Source organism: Gastrolobium bilobum, unplaced genomic scaffold (assembly GCF_033153095.1).
Source record: "Gastrolobium bilobum isolate Gb01-03AN ecotype WA unplaced genomic scaffold, APGP_CSIRO_Gbil_v1 utg3757, whole genome shotgun sequence".
NCBI lineage: Eukaryota > Viridiplantae > Streptophyta > Magnoliopsida > Fabales > Fabaceae > Gastrolobium > Gastrolobium bilobum.
The window spans coordinates 274,783-291,221 of record NW_026897545.1 but is presented as its reverse complement, the minus strand read 5'-3'; positions in this window follow the sequence as shown (position 1 = coordinate 291,221).

Genomic DNA, 16,439 nt, shown 5'->3' with positions numbered 1-16,439 from the left:
TTGCCCTTGCTGCTGATCGTCGTTGTTCTGCCCAGGACGATCGTCTGGCACAAATGGGGCGTAAGGTAGATGACTTGATCGCCGAGGTAGGACGCCTCAGAAAAGAAGTTAATGATCTGAAGACCGCCAATATGTCCTTGAATGCTAGCAACGAGTTGCTGAAGAAAGATAGCAAGGAGGTTAAGCGTCTGACCCAGGAGAAGGACAACTTGTCAAAGTCATTGGACAAGTCTACAACAGAGAAGAACTGTCTCCAATGGGTGAAGAATGAGTTGTCTGCCGAGTTGGCAACCGTATATGGTAACCTTCACATTGCCCAAGAGGATTCCAAAAAGTCAGTTGGGCGCGCGGGTGCAAGAATTGGAAGGTGCCTTGGCTAGCCTTTTGTATGAGTCTTTCAACAACGCACTCCAGCAAGTCTTGGTTCGTCACCCTAAACTGGACATCACTGGTTTTAGCCCTGAATATGTGGTGGAGGGGAACCAGATACTTCATCGGATTTCAGATAGAGATGTGGCGCTGATTGAGGAGGGTCCTGAAACTGAAGAGGATGATGACACACAAGGGGACCCTCCTGTTGGCGATGCAACCGAAGAGGGCCATCCTGTTGAAGATGAAAATGGGCAGGATTTATCGATGGAGCTTGCTAGCATCACTTTATCTGGCCCAGGCGTGGAGGGTGGTGGTGGGAACACTGCTGTCGTCGGTGCGATTGAACAAGCCTCCATAGCTGAAGAGGAGGTGGCCCCTATGGAAGACCGTCAAATTTGATTTTGTTTATTTATAGCTTTCCCTTTTTTCCATGGTTGGTATGTCAACCATGGACTTGTATTCCTTTTTGCATCAATGAAGTTTGCTCTGAATTTTGCTCTTTAACTTTTCCAGTCACGCCCACCGCACTTTCTATAATAAATGGTAACTTTCAATAAATTAACTAATGCCAACCTTAATAAAGTTTGACGGGGGTGAGAACCATCCCGTAACTTGCATGTTGGCTGGGGGTGAGAACCCACCCGGTCCGACGCTTGACGAGGGTGAAAACCATCCCGTAACTTGTATGTTGGCTGGGGGTGAGAACCGTCCTAGTCCAACGCTTGGCGGGGGCGAAAACTATCTCGTAACTCATACGTTGGCTGAGGGTGAGAACTGTCCCAGTCCAATGCTTGGCGGGGGTGAAAACTATCCCGTAACTTGTACGTTGGCTGGGTGTGAGAACCGTTCTAGTCCAACGCTTGGCGCGGGTGAAAACCATCCCGTAACTTAAAATTGAGGAAATCGAAAAGGATAAGTTATGGAGTCAACACGAGTTTATTGATTAAAAATGACGTACTGCCTCATTAAAAACCTTCCCAAGCAAAACCCATTGGGACAAAAACTTGGAAAGGAAAAGAGTGCAGTAAAGAGGTTACATAGTGGTTTAGCTATAATATCTTCTTAGCTTGTCAGTATTTCAAGCCTTAGGGATTGCTTTTCCTTCTAATGTCTCAAGAGAATAAGCTCCTCCTCCCAACTTGTTGGCTATTCGGTAGGGCCCTTGCCATTTTGGGGCGAGCTTTCCTTCCCGGGCGTTCTTGTTTCCTACGTCTGCCCTCTGAGAACTAAATATTTTTCAGCAAACTTCCTTGGAACAACCTTTTTGTTGTAACGAGTGGCTGACCTTTCTTTGCATTGGTGTTCAGACTGAGAGGCATGTTCTCGGAGTTCGTTTAATAGGTCTAATGCTTCTATGAGATTTTGGCTGTTTGTCACCTCGGTAACGTGTTCTCTCCTCCAAGAGGGTTCTCCGACTTCCACGGGAATCATCGCCTCAGTGCCGTAGGTTAATCTGAAGGGCGTCTCTCTGGTGCTGGATTGGGCGGTTGTCTTATATCCCTACAGAACATTTTCCAAGTTATCGACCCACGCGCCTTTATGTGCCTCTAATTTCTTCTTGATTCCTTTGGCGAGCATTATAACACCCCGTTCTAGAACCGGTTTGTTAACAATGCTTTATGATATTACGCGTAGTTACAATCACATTGGTTCAATTAAAAACCCGGATAAATTTTCATTTTATTTTTAAAACTTACTTGCTTTTCCTTTTTAACAACGCCGAGTTTAAAATAACCAATTGCATGACCATAACCCTATTACCTTGCGGAATAATCAAAACTAAACTTAACATCATATTATTATTTTGTTCGAGTTCAATACTAAACTCTCTTCACTTTTTATTAAATTGGAATTCTTATACTTATTTTATTGTTCTCATCTCACACTATCTTATAGATCTCTCAGTTAGCTTCGTGTGGGTTCAAACCGCGCTCAAATCGGAGATCTGTAGGTTGAGTTGTGCCAATTTCAGTAAACTAGGTTGGGCTAACTCGAGATGCGCGCCCGAGCGCTCAAATGGGCGCTTGGGCGCCCAACGGCAGCGAATTTTTCCATCTTCAGGGTTTTCAACGCGCTTGGGCACGCACTGGCACGCTTAAGCGCCCGAATCAGCGGTTGAGCGCCCAAATCAGCGGTTGAGCGCCAAGAGGCAAGGGATTTCACTCATTTTCACGTGTATAGCGCGCTTGAGCGCCCAAACTAGCGCTTGAGCGCCCTACACCTGGGGTAGACATGGTCTCCCCTGTTTTTGGTGAATTTCTTGGGGGAACTTCCTTCACCTTTCATTCTTCAAGGGTTATTACACCTAATTGACAAGGAAAAACCAACCATGGTCACACACCATGTGGCACCTACATTCCATAAACTTTTTACCAATTCATCCTACAAATCAAAATGGTAAACAAAACTACATGTTCATTAATACATCAAAGTTTCAATTACATCAATGTTCTTCCCAATTTCATATACATGCCAAGGAACTTAGCTACAAAAGGAACATGATCAAAGCTATAAGCCATATACAGCAAGACATTCACCACTACAATGATCATGCACTAAGTCTCCCAAAATACATCATGTGTCCTCAAAATGTAAATATACATGTGACAAAGTAAATGACATATACATCTACTATCCTAGATAAGATGCAATCCAAAATGATAGGCTATCAACATATGACAATCTAATCCAAATACAGTCACTTGTCACTAGAGGCTCCTGCAGCATTGATACCTGAAAGGGGGTCCCCCACAACAAGGGATGAGATATACGAGTATATCACAGTAAATTAGGGGTCCTTGAAGCATCTTTCCACCCCATAGTTCACATCACAGTATAATAGCAATACACAGTAAATAATGCAGTGCAGTGTGTAAAACATCTCCAGGAGAAATCCCTCGAGCTCTTGCTGTCCTAAGGATACTAAGATGCAAATAGTCCTACTGATCAGAGAATCTACCAAGTATGATTTACGCATTGTCATGCAACACACAAACATAGGGAAACACCATCCTATGCCACACCCAAAGCATACACATACGTATAACAAAGCATTAAACTACTTATTGCATTTACATACACTATCAACAACCACTACCCATTCAGGGTTTGGTGGAACAATAAGGGGATTTACACCCAAGGTCCGAAGGCTTACCTCAATGCTCCAATTCAACTTTTGTTCACCAACAAGTTTGCAATCAATCGAACTCCGAATTCAAGCTACCAATTTGTAAAATACACACCTACACGAAGGTGTCACACAATCAATCAATACAAGTTAATGAATATCCACATCTTCATCAACAAGGCAACAGTTCCACACCATAACTAGGCATGTACTCACCTATCCAAATGGGCTAATCAAGCTCCATAGCTTGCTCCAATGTGTGGTCACTCAAAGTTGGTCCACTTGCCTCAATCCTAGCAACACAAGGGACACAATCAATCGTCCAACCCTCTAATTGCTCAAAATGCTAGAACATCCATAAGCTCAAGCATGAATTTTCCAATATATTGAACAATAACTAAATGACTATCTAAACTCATTTCTACCGTTTATTTATCATCTACAACAACTTTAACAAAGGGCTTAAGCTTAAATCAAACCCAAACTTATATCACTCATAATGACACTATTCATCATCTTCCTCCATCATACAATCTCCATGAAAACAAAGTTTAAGGAGTGGAAACTTACCACAAATGATTGCACAACCATAGAATGAGTGCTCCCTAAGTCCCCAAGAAGTGAAATGCTCCCAAACCCTTTAAATCTTCAAAGGAGGCGAAATTTTGGGAAAAGATATCCCACACCACAATGCTCCCCACTCAAAACCAATCTAGGATTAAGGATGAGAGGAAGATTATGAGTGGTTTAGGCTTTTGAATCACTAAAAATGGTTGAGAAATGGAGCGGCTAGGGTTTGCTCTCCAAAAATGCTTTCTCCCTTCCTTTCCTCTGTTTTTGGGCGACGAAGGAGATGAAGAAATGGGTCTCTCTTGTTTTTTTTTGCTCACTTAACATAGTTAAGTTTTCTTAAATGGGTAAAAGCTTATCTATCTATTCACCTCTATTCTTTACCAAATTTTACCCAAAGGTCTGGAATATTTTTCTAGGAATATTTCCACTTTTATTTTTATATTTTGGGTACTTTTGTCTACACCTATTTTTATCCCATAATTTCCACTGGTAGCACTTTTACCTCCAAAGTCACCATAATTTATATAATTAGGCGTTATTTTTAATTTTACTCACTAATACATGCCTAATTACTTAATTACATGTAATTTACTAATTAATTAGGCTAGGGCTATTATAGTCACCCCACCTTTTAGCAATTTTGTCCGCAAAATCAAGAACATACTTGTCCTTAAACTCAAGATATTGCCGGAGAAGCTCGTCCTCCCGCTCCCAAATGGACTCTTCAGGCGTCCTTCCTTCCCACTGGACTTTCACCATAGGAATGGATTTATTCCTCATCCTCTTCTCATCTCATTCGAGGAACTTCAATGGCCCAACAAGAGTTTTCAAATTTTCCTGAATCTCAACATCATCAGGTTGAACCACAAGAGAAGGATCAGCTACATACTTCCTCAGTTGAGAAACATGGAATACATCATGCAAATTTGATAATTGAAGAGGTAAGGCAAGCTGGTAGGCAATCGGTCTTACCCTACGTAGAATCTGGTAGGGTTCATTAAATCTCGGACTCAGCTTCCTTTCTCCAAGGGCTCGCCCCACACCTGTAACCAGTGATAACTTTAAAAACACATAATCTCCCTCATCAAACTCTAGAGGCCGATGCTTGAGATCATAACAACTCTTTTGGCGATCTTGAGCCTTTTTCAGACGATCCCTAATCATTTTTATCTTCTCAGTGGTCTCCTGAACAAAGTCCAATCCAAATCGCTCTGCGTCCCCAACCTCTGACCAGCAAGTAGGTGTCCTACATCGACGACCATACAAGGCCTCGTAGGGAGCCATACCCAGACTAGCATGTAAGCTATTATTATATGAAAACTCAACCAGCGGAAGATATCGGTCCCATGCAGTACCCTGTTCCAGGGTGAAAGCCCTCAGTATATCCTCCAACGTCTGAATGGTCCTCTCAGTCTGACCATCCGTCTGTGGATGATAGGCAGTGCTCAGTCTCAACTAAGTGCCAAGAGCCTCCTGCAATGCTCCCCAGAAGCGAGAAGTGAACTTCGGGTCCCGATCACTAACAATGCTCTCAGGCACCCCATGAAGCCTCACAATCTCCTTCACATAGAGCCTAGATAATCTCTCAGCAGAGAAATCTACCCGAACTGGCAAAAAGTGTGCGGACTTTGTTAATCTATCCACAATCACCCATATAGAATCATAACTAGCCTATTTCCGCGGTAATCCCACTACGAAATCCATGGAGATACTCTCCCATTTCCATTCAGGAACATCTAGAGGTTGCAACATACCAGAAGGCTTTGATGCTCAATCTTGACCTTCTAACAAATGAGACACTTAGAGAAAAATTCGGCAATGTCTTTCTTTATACCAGGCCACCAGAAATTAATCTTTTAGTCCTGATACATCTTTGTAGCTCCCGGATGGATAGTGAATTGACTCTTGTGGGCCTCTGCCATCACTTCCTCCGCCAACTGCCTAGGTACAACAATACGACCCTGATATAATAGTATAGCCTCCTCATTGTAGGATACACCACTCTGACCTTTTAGTCGTTTAGCACTTTCATTTTCCAGTTGAGCTTCTTTAATTCTGGTAAGCATTTCATTTTCAATTCTTGTAATTTCGATATCACAAATTTTGCCTGGAAAGACTTCAGATAATTTCATGTCTCTGAACCTCTCAATCACATCATAATCTCTCATCATCTTGCTCGTTATGCTCACAGATTTCCGGCTCAATGCATCAGCTACAACATTAGCCTTGCCGGGATGATATTTTAATTCGAAGTCGTGGTCATTTAAGAACTCAGTCCACCGCCGTTGTCTCATATTCAATTCTTTTTTATCAAACAAGTACTTCAAGCTCTTGTGGTCACTAAATACGGCAAACTTCATTCCATACAAGAAATGCCTCCATTGTTTCAATCCAAAAACAATTGCAGCAAGCTCTAAGTCGTGAGTCCGATAGTTTTCTTCATGCGGTTTCAGCTGCCTTGATACATACGCCACTACTCGCTTATCTTGCATCAGCATACATCCCAATCCCTTTTTAGAAGCATCCTTGTATAACTCAAATTCACCTTTCGAATCAGGAAGTACTAACACCGGAGCAGTCGTCAATTTCTCCTTAAGATTCTGGAAACATTCTTCGCATTCATGCGTCCAAATAAACAGAGTATCCTTCTGAGTCAAGCGGGTTAATGGCAAAACCATTACAGAAAATTCTTTAATAAATCTCCGGTAATAGCCGGCCAATCCCAGAAAACTCCTTACTTTAGTTACAGTCTTGGGTCTCTCCCAATCAATAATTGCTTCTATCTTGCTAGGATCAACCGCCAGGCAATAATCTGACGGTAATCAGTGCATAATCTCATGCTACCGTCCTTGTTCTTGACAAATATAACTGGTGCTCCCCACGGGGACATATTTGGCCTGATAAACTGCTTAGCCGAAAGCTCCTCAATATGCTTCTTGAACTCAGCTAATTCTGGTGGTGACATCCGATACGGAGGAGTCAAAGAAATAGGCCCCACACCAGGCAATAAATCAATCGTGAACTCAACCTCTCTAGGAGGTGGAAGTTACAGAATCTCATCCAAAAACACATCCACAAGCTCCTTCACCCCGGGAATAATGTCGATCTCCTCATGACTTCCACCCACTAAACCCCCCACAAAGACATATCCCAATGCCCCGGCCCTCAAAGCCTTTCTAACCTGCAACACAGATAGATATGGAGAAGAACTAGTAGCAGAATCATCAGCAAAAAGCACAATCTTTTTTCTGAAAGTAGAATTGGCCTTGAAGGCCGAAACATGCGTGAGGGAAAAACAAAATTTTTCGCAAGCGGAACACACATGCATATCAAGATACATACTTTAAGACGTATGTCATACCTTGTTCGTGTAAACTCAAGATGATCAAGGTAGCTCTGAAGGGTTCAAACCCTCTAACGTTGATCCAAACAACCCGCGTCTAGATACAGGAACTCCTTCCAGTAAGGCCGCCGATTGATCACCACAATAAGGCTTGCTATGCGCTCAGTGTGTGATGCAGGAGGCTAGGTAAAAGTGTTTAGAAGAGTGAACTGTTCTAAGAGAAAACCTCACAAGGGGGCGCATAGATGAGTAGAGAAAGGCTTGGTTTTTCACAAAAACCTAAGGGGGAACTAACTACACATTAAGCACACAAGAGGAGCCTTTTAAGTTTCAAAAACAAATCATATTTTTCTCCCAAAAATCTGATCAAAGTGGCACCCTATGGAGAGAGAATAAGTGGAGTTGTTGCATTTCAAAAATTGCCAACAACATCCCAGAATATTCTCATGAGACTAAGTTCAAAACCTAGTCAGAAATCTGATCATGAATCATCATATAATCAGCTATATGGTGCGCCCCATATAGCCTAAAAGGTGACCAGATACATTTGAGTTAGTTGCATTTCAAACTTAAATCAACTCACTCAAATATTCTCCCAACAGACTGTATCTTCTGGAGCTGATTTTGATGATCAAATCTAGCCAAAATCAGCGCCCCCATTATCCTCGGATTATGTCCAAAAGATCTCTTCCTGATATGTTCCAACAAGATCTCATCTTATCCTTTTGTTATGAAACAAACAACTTTTTATAGCCAATTCAAATTCGAATTTCAAATTTTCAAACACTTAAATTTTAAATTCAAATTCAAATTCTAAATTCAAATTCAAATTCTAAATTCAAATTCAAAATTCAAAATTCAAATTTCAAAATTTAAATTCAAAATTCAAAATTCAAAATTCAAAATTCAAATTTCAAATTCAAAATTCAAAATTCGAATTTCAAAATTCAAATTCAAAATTCAAAATTCAAAATTTAAATTTCAAATTTCAAATTCAAAATTCAAAATTTAAACATTTGATAATTAATTTAACTAATTAAATTAATTGGTAATGTCTTGGACTATCCAAGCCCATTACTTTGATCCATGCGCCCTCCACCTTATCTGTGGAGTTCCAAACTACTTCTTGGGCTAATAACAATTGTTAGGCCTAATACCTTTAATGCTAGAGCATCTAGACAATTAGGTGTTAGTGTGTGACCCATTAGGTCCAACATAGCCACTGACATAAATGGGCTTGGGCCCAATAAGCCCACAACCCATCTAATGACAACACAGAGCACTAGCAATGCTTTGTTGCCCCAGAACTAGTTAGATTAATGACTTGATCATCCTATTACACATATTTGGTTGCCGTATATATTTCCTTTCGTCTCGGTTACCTTCCCATAAAACCTAGGGTAAGGAAGCGTATCAACCCTTGCGGTTTAGGGTAAGCTTTATTCGAAATAGGGAATCTTCAATTTACAGACTCTAAAGGCAGATCATCTCATGATCTCTTTTACTATGCATAGATTCCTGAGTCCCTGTAAATGTCATCCCGATTTCTCCGATTTACAGATAACCTAATCTTTCACAGAGATTTGACGAAGTCCTTCAGCTTATCACCCTAGCCCTGTGTTCTTTCAGGACAAGCCCAACAGTATACCTATGAGTCTCCATATTTCAGGAAGACGAGGTGTACAATCAAAGGATGCCTTCTAGAACACAGTCAAGGTAATAACTTCTGGTCTTAGGAAATATATACCCAAATATAAAGAGACTACTCTAATGATACTCTCTGTGAGAGTTCCTCATAGAGTCTCTTTGTGGGTCTGTTCAGTGCGAGCTATACCCTTATAGGTCCACCACGACTTTAGCTAAGACATCTCCATATCTGTAGCTCATGAGGTCTTTACCTTGCATCCAAATACAAGTAGATAAGTCGTGCTAGTCTTACCCGAGATCACTGATCCCCATTCTCAGTGTCTCTAGACTAGGAACATAAAATTAGGAATAAACATGCAATATCCTTGAATCCTCATGATCGTGATCTCATCACAGATACTCAAGAGATACCTATTTTATTCCAAGGAGTTTATTCAGTTACTCATATAAATATTAATAGTAATATTGAGACAAAATATGAAACATGATAAATAGTGCTTTTATTTGCGACAATATAAAAGGTCTACATATGTCCTAATCTAATCAAAAGATTGTCTATAGGACATCCATATACTAACATTTTCCACAGCAGTCTATCATAGCACAGTTCTTTGATAATCAGTCCATTCCCAAGATAACTTGAAGACTGATCATAGGCAAGCAAATAAAATCCAGCACGTAATCTCGGCCTTCATATTTAAATTCAACATCCTTGCATAAAACTGATGTATAACATTTCTCTCCAGTAGCAGTCACCATTTTCATCGGAGGAGAAATTTTGTACATATGTAAATTTAGCCCAACGGCCATAAAATCAGACATACAAGAGTGTGTAGCTGCTGAGTCAAACAAGACTTCAATATCCATATTATCAATATAAATTGTACCTTTCACAAGGTTTGGAGCCTTTTCTGATTGCTGGCGGTCCATGGTATATACTCTACCAACAGTCTGGTACTCTATCATAGGTGGAACAACCGAAACAGGAACAAAAACAGCCTGGACTGTCGTAGTCCTCACTTCATTTTAAGGGCACTGCCTAGAATAATGGTTGGATCTTCCACACTTATAGCAAATAATTTCACCCGTAGCACACGGACCTCGATGCTCTTTTCCGCATCCTCTACACTTTGGAGGAGGTCCTTTATCAACAAAACTCTTTTGGTTTCTGGGCTTCTTGAATATATCGAGTGGATTAGTCACACTCAGCTTCTTACCCTTCATCTTCTTGTTTTTCCAATAATTTGAGCCAGTTGCTCTATTTGCATTAGATGCATGTGCCTAAGAAGGCTTCTTGGTCTTAGTCACATTATACACTTCTTCTACTTTCCAACATTGGTTCACAAACCTACTAAACTCACAGATATCACAATTAGACATTTTTCGAAACATTTTCTCATTTAAACCCTATTGAAACTTGGAGGTCATCTCGGTTGAAGTAGGTAGAGCTCTCCCGTAGTTAGCATACTTCACCAATTCATTGAACTTGGAAAAATATTGATCAATGGTCATCGACCCTTGCTTCAAATTATTATACTCATTTTGCTTCCTTTCCCTAGCCTCCTTAGGAAAGTAGTTATCCAAGAACAAAGTCTCAAACAACCGCCAGGTGTTTTCCTGGCCTTTAGCTTCCAACGGTTGCATGGTGTTCGTCCACCAATCCTCAGCTTCACCTTCAAGCATATACACCGAGTAAACCAACTTCAGTGCATCAGGGCATCTCATTACCCTGAAAATCTTCTCCATAGCTTGAAGTCATTTTTCCGCAACCAACAGATCATAGTCTCCAGTGAAAGATGGAGGTTTATGTTTTCGAAATGCGGTTAATCGTCTTTCATCCTTGTCTGGCCCCCCAACATGTTCTACATGTGGTTGATGAACCGCAATTTGATGACTAGAGCCATCGTCATGGTGACTAGCCTCTTCTTCATTGTTACCCGCTCCACTCTCTTCATGGAGAATAGGTGGAGTAGGCGTGGCAGTGTGAGGAGGAGGAGTGGGTGGTCGGTTCTCATCTCTAGCACCCCTCAACATCCTCAACTCATTCATCATTGCGGCCATAGCATTTCGCGTATCTTTATTTGTCTTCATCAAGTTTTCATTAGCTTGACGACTAGCAGTCAACTCCCTTTGCACAACTGCCAGAGTTTCAGCCACGGGATCAGACTGTCCACCAGTTGCCCCACGACCACTCCAAGGCCAAACTAAAGCAGCCAAAACAGGATCTCGCTGAGCATTAGCATTCGATGGCCCAGGGTTATTTCGGTTCCTCGTCATGACACTACACATGTTACACAAAGAAATGAGTTGATCAGGCTCACACTCAATGATCACAGATGCAATAAACATAAAGAGTACCAAAACAACTATAAAGCATTAAACACCAAGCAGACATAGTAATAATCCACAATTTTCCCTAAGAAACTGCTCTGATACCATAAAATGTAACACCTCGTTCTAGAACCGGTTTGTTAACAATGCTTTATGATATTAAGCACAGTTACAATCACATTGGTTCAATTAAAAACCCGGATAAATTTTTATTTTCTTTTTAAAACTTACTTGCTTTTCCTTTTTAACAATGCCGAGTTTAAAATAACCAATTGCGTGACCAAAACCCTATTACCTTGCGGAATAATATAAACTAAACTTAACATCATATTATTATTTTGTTCGAGTTCAATACTAAACTCTCTTCACTTTTTATTAAATTGGAATTTCAATACTTACTTTATAGTTCTCATCTCACACTATGTTATAGATCTCTCAGTTAGCTTCGCGTGGGTTCAAACCGCGCTCAAATCGAAGATCTGTAGCTTGAGCGCCCAAACCAGCACTTGAGCGCCCTACACCCATTGTTGTAAAATCTCGATTTATCATTACGATTTTACGTTTTTACGATTTTTTTCATCCAAACGATTTTACTAATATTCTAAACGCTTTTACGTTTTTACGATTTTTTACGATTATTTTACATTACGATTTTATGTTTTACGAATTTTTAATCCCTTCCGATTTTACTTAAGATCTCGATTTTAACAACATTGCCTACACCTGGGGAAGACTTGGTCTCCCCTATTTTTGGTGAATTTCTTGGGGAAACTTCCTTCCCCTTTCATTCTTCAAGGGTTATTACACCTAATTGACAAGGAAAAACCAACCATGGTCACACACCATGTGGCCATTATATTCCATAATCTTTTTACTAATTCATCCTACAAATCAAAATGGTATACATAACTACATGTTCATCAATACATTAAAGTTTCAATTACATCAATGTTCTTCCCAATTTCATATACATGCCAAGGAACTTAGCTACAAAAGGAACATGATCAAAGCTATAAGCCATATACAACAAGGCATTCACCACTACAATGATCATGCACTAAGTCCCCCAAAATACATCATGTGTCCTCAAAATGTACATATACATGTGACAATGTAAATGACATATACATCTACTATCCTAGATGAGATGCAATCCAAAATGACAGGCTATCAGCATATGACCATCTAATCCAAATACGGCCACTTGCCACTAGAGGCTCCTGCAGCATCGGTACCTGAAAGGGGGTCCCCACAACACGGGATGAGATATACGAATATATCACAGTAAATCAGGGGCCCTTGGACCATCTCTCCACCCCATAGTTCACATCACAGTATAATAGCAATACACAGTAAATAATGCAGTGCAGTGTGTAAAACATCTCCAGGAGAAATCCCTCGAGCTCTTGCTGTCCTAAGGATACTCAGATGCAAATAGTCCTACTGATCAGAGAATCTACCAAGTATGATTTACGCATTGTCATGCAACATACAAACATAGGGAAACACCATCCTATGCCACACCCAAAGCATACACATGTATAACAAAGCATTAAACTACTTATTGCATTTACATACACTATCAACAACCACTACCCATTCAGGGCTTGGTGGAACAATAAGGGGATTTACATCCAAGGTCCAAAGGCTTATCTCAATGCTCCAATTCAACCTTTGTTCACCAACAAGTTTGCAATCAATCGAACTCCTAATTCAAGCTACCAATTTGTAAAATACACACCTACACGAAGGTGTCACACAATCAATCAATACAAGTTAATGAATATCCACATCTTCATCAACAAGGCAACAATTCCACACCATAACTAGGCATGTACTCACCTATCCAAATGGGCTAATCAAGCTCCATAGCTTGCTCCAATGTGTGGTCACTCAAAGTTGGTTCACTTGCCTCAATCCTAGCAACACAAGGGACATAATCAATCATCCAACCCTCTAATTGCTCAAAATGCTAGAACATCCATAAGCTCAAGCATGAATTTTTCAATATATTGAACAATAACTAAAAGACTATCTAAACTCATTTCTACCGTTTATTTATCATCTACAACAACTTTAACAAAGGGCTTAAGCTTAAATCAAACCCAAACTTATATCACTCATAATAACACTATTCATCATCTTCCTCCATCATACAATCTCCATGAAAACAAAGTTTAAGGAGTGGAAACTTACCACAAATGATTGCACAACCATAGAATGAGTGCTCCCTAAGTCCCCAAGAAGTGAAATACTCCCAAACCCTTTCAATCTTCAAAGGGGGCAAAATTTTGGGAAGAGAAATCCCACACCACAATGCTCCCCACTCAAAACCAAGCTAGGATTAAGGATGAGAGGAAGATTATGAGTTGTTTAGGCTTTTTAATCACTAAAAATGGTTGAGAAATGGAGTGGCTAGGATTTGCTCTCCAAAAATGCTTTCTCCCTTCCTTTCCACTATTTTTGGTCGACGAAGGAGATGAAGAAATAGGGCTCTCTTGTTTTTTTTTGCTCACTTAACATAGTTAATTTTTATTAAATGGATAAAAGCTTATCTATCTATTCACCTCTATTCTTTACCAAATTTTACCCAAAGGTCCGGAATATTTTTCTAGGAATATTTCTATTTTTATTTTTATGTTTTGGGTACTTTTGTCTACACCCATTTTTACCCTATAATTTCCATTGACAGCACTTTTACCTCCAAAGTCACCATAATTTATATAATAAAGCCTTATACTTAATTTTACTCACTAATACATGCCTAATTACTTAATTACATGTAATTTACTAATTAATTAGGCTAGGACTATTATAAGCATTTTGTTGGCTGACTCTACTAGCCCGTTGGATTGAGGGTGTTCTACTGCGGCGAAGTGATGTCGGATCTGCAAATTGTTCATTAATTCTCGAAACTTGACGTTGGTGAACTGAGTACCATTGTCTGTAATGACTTCACCCGGGATACCGAAGCGGTAAACGATACTTCTCCAGAAAAACTTCCTCACCTTTTGGGATGTAACATTGGCTACAGGTTCAGCTTCTACCCATTTGGTAAAATAATCAATGGAGACGATAAGCCATTGGACTCGGCTAGCCGCTATAGGGAATGGGCCTAGTATGTCCATTCCCCACTTGTAGAAGGGCCAGGGGGAGGTGATTGACGTCAATTCTTCTGGTGTGGCTTTATGTACGTCGGCAAACCTCTGGCATTTCTCACATTTTCTATCATGCTCATGGGCGTCTCGCTCCATGGTTGGCCAATAGAAGTCAGCTCTAAGTGCTTTCCTCGCCAATGAGTGCCCGCCTATGTGATGGCCATTAATCCCTTCGTGGATTTCTTTTCGGACGTACTCAACGTTGCTGGGGTTCAGGCACTTTAGAAGTGGAGTTGAGCATCCTCTTCTATACAGGCGTCCTTGTACCATGCAGAAATGGGCGCTTCTTTGCACTATCTTCTTAGCTTCCCTTTGGTCAGGTGGGAGGATTCTTTCGGACAAGTAATTGACGATGGGTGTGATCCAAGTCTATTCGGCGACTTCGGCCGTCACATCTGAAATACTCATGACGATGCATGAGTTAGGCAAATAACGTTGGATTACGGAGCGATTGTTACCTGGGCTCTTTGTGCTTGCTAACTTGGCGAGGATGTCTGTCTGGGTATTCTCTGATCGCCTGATGTGTTCTACTTCAACCGCCTCAAAGGTTTGCAATAACTCCTTCACTTTCTCCAAGTATTTGCACATTAATGGGCCCTTGGCCTGATATTCCCCAGATATTTGAAAGGTTACAAACTGAGAATCGCTAAATACTTTGAGGTGCTGAGCTCCTAACTCTTTGGCTTGGATCAGCCCAACTATCATGGCCTCTTATTCGACTTGGTTGTTAGTGGTATTAAAACTGAAGGACAAAGAGTGTTCAATCGCCAACCCATCTGGGTTTTTTATTATCATGCCGGCGCCAGAACCTTTGGCATTGGTGGAACCATCAACATACAACTTCCACATTGTTAGTGGCAGATCTTTTGCGATCCGATCGTCAGGTTGTGGACCTTGTGTCATTTCGGCTATAAAGTCGGCGAGAGCCTGAGCTTTAATGGCAGTCCTTGGCTCATAGCTAATTTGGTATTCTGGCAGTTCAATCGCCCAAGACATCATTCTTCCGGCGAGATCTGGCTTGTGTAGGACCTGTCAGATGGGTTGGTTGGTCCTGACGACAATTGGGTGGCACTGGAAGTATGGTCTTAATCTTTGGGCGGTGAAGATGAGTGTGAGTGTGACCTTCTCCACTTGTTGATATCGGAGTTCGGCACCTTGCAAAACTTTGCTGACGAAGTAAACTGGTCTCTGCCCTTCGCTCTAGTGTTCTCTGACTAAAACTGCACTAATAGCTTCTGCACCTACGGCGAGATAAAGAAAAAGGGTCTCGCCATTGTCCGGCTTGGTAAGGACTGGCGGGCATGACAGGGCTCTTTTAAATTCTTGGAAAGCCTTTTCACACTCTTCAGTCGATTGGAAGGTTGTGCCTTTCTTAAGTAGGTTGAACAAGGGGAGGGACTTATGCGCCGAGTTTGCCAGAAAATGGGTGAGAGCTACTATCCGACTGATTAGCTGCTGCACTTCTTTGACTGTTTGTGGACTCTTTATTTCTATCACTGCCTTACATTTATCTGGATTTACTTCAATGTCTACCAGACTCGCAATATAATTTTTCCCTTCACAACAGGGGATGTAACTGATATTGTAATATGCATTTAGCCAACGTAATGTGGAGATTGCTAGATTTTAGAGCGTAGTGGGGAAAATCACATAGCTTTACGATTAAGAGATTGAAATTTTGGGTTGTATACCAGCAAGTCTAGGTAATTTTATAAGTTTATTTCTCTGTAATATCTTATGTCCCATATCTGAGATGTAAAAGTTCTGGAGTTCGATTGAAATGAAATCTTACTTGAAATTATGGCCAAACTTGTTACTTACTTAAGATATGAAGGAACTTAAGAAGTACAGGCATATGATATTATGTCATAAAAAAAACTAACAGGAA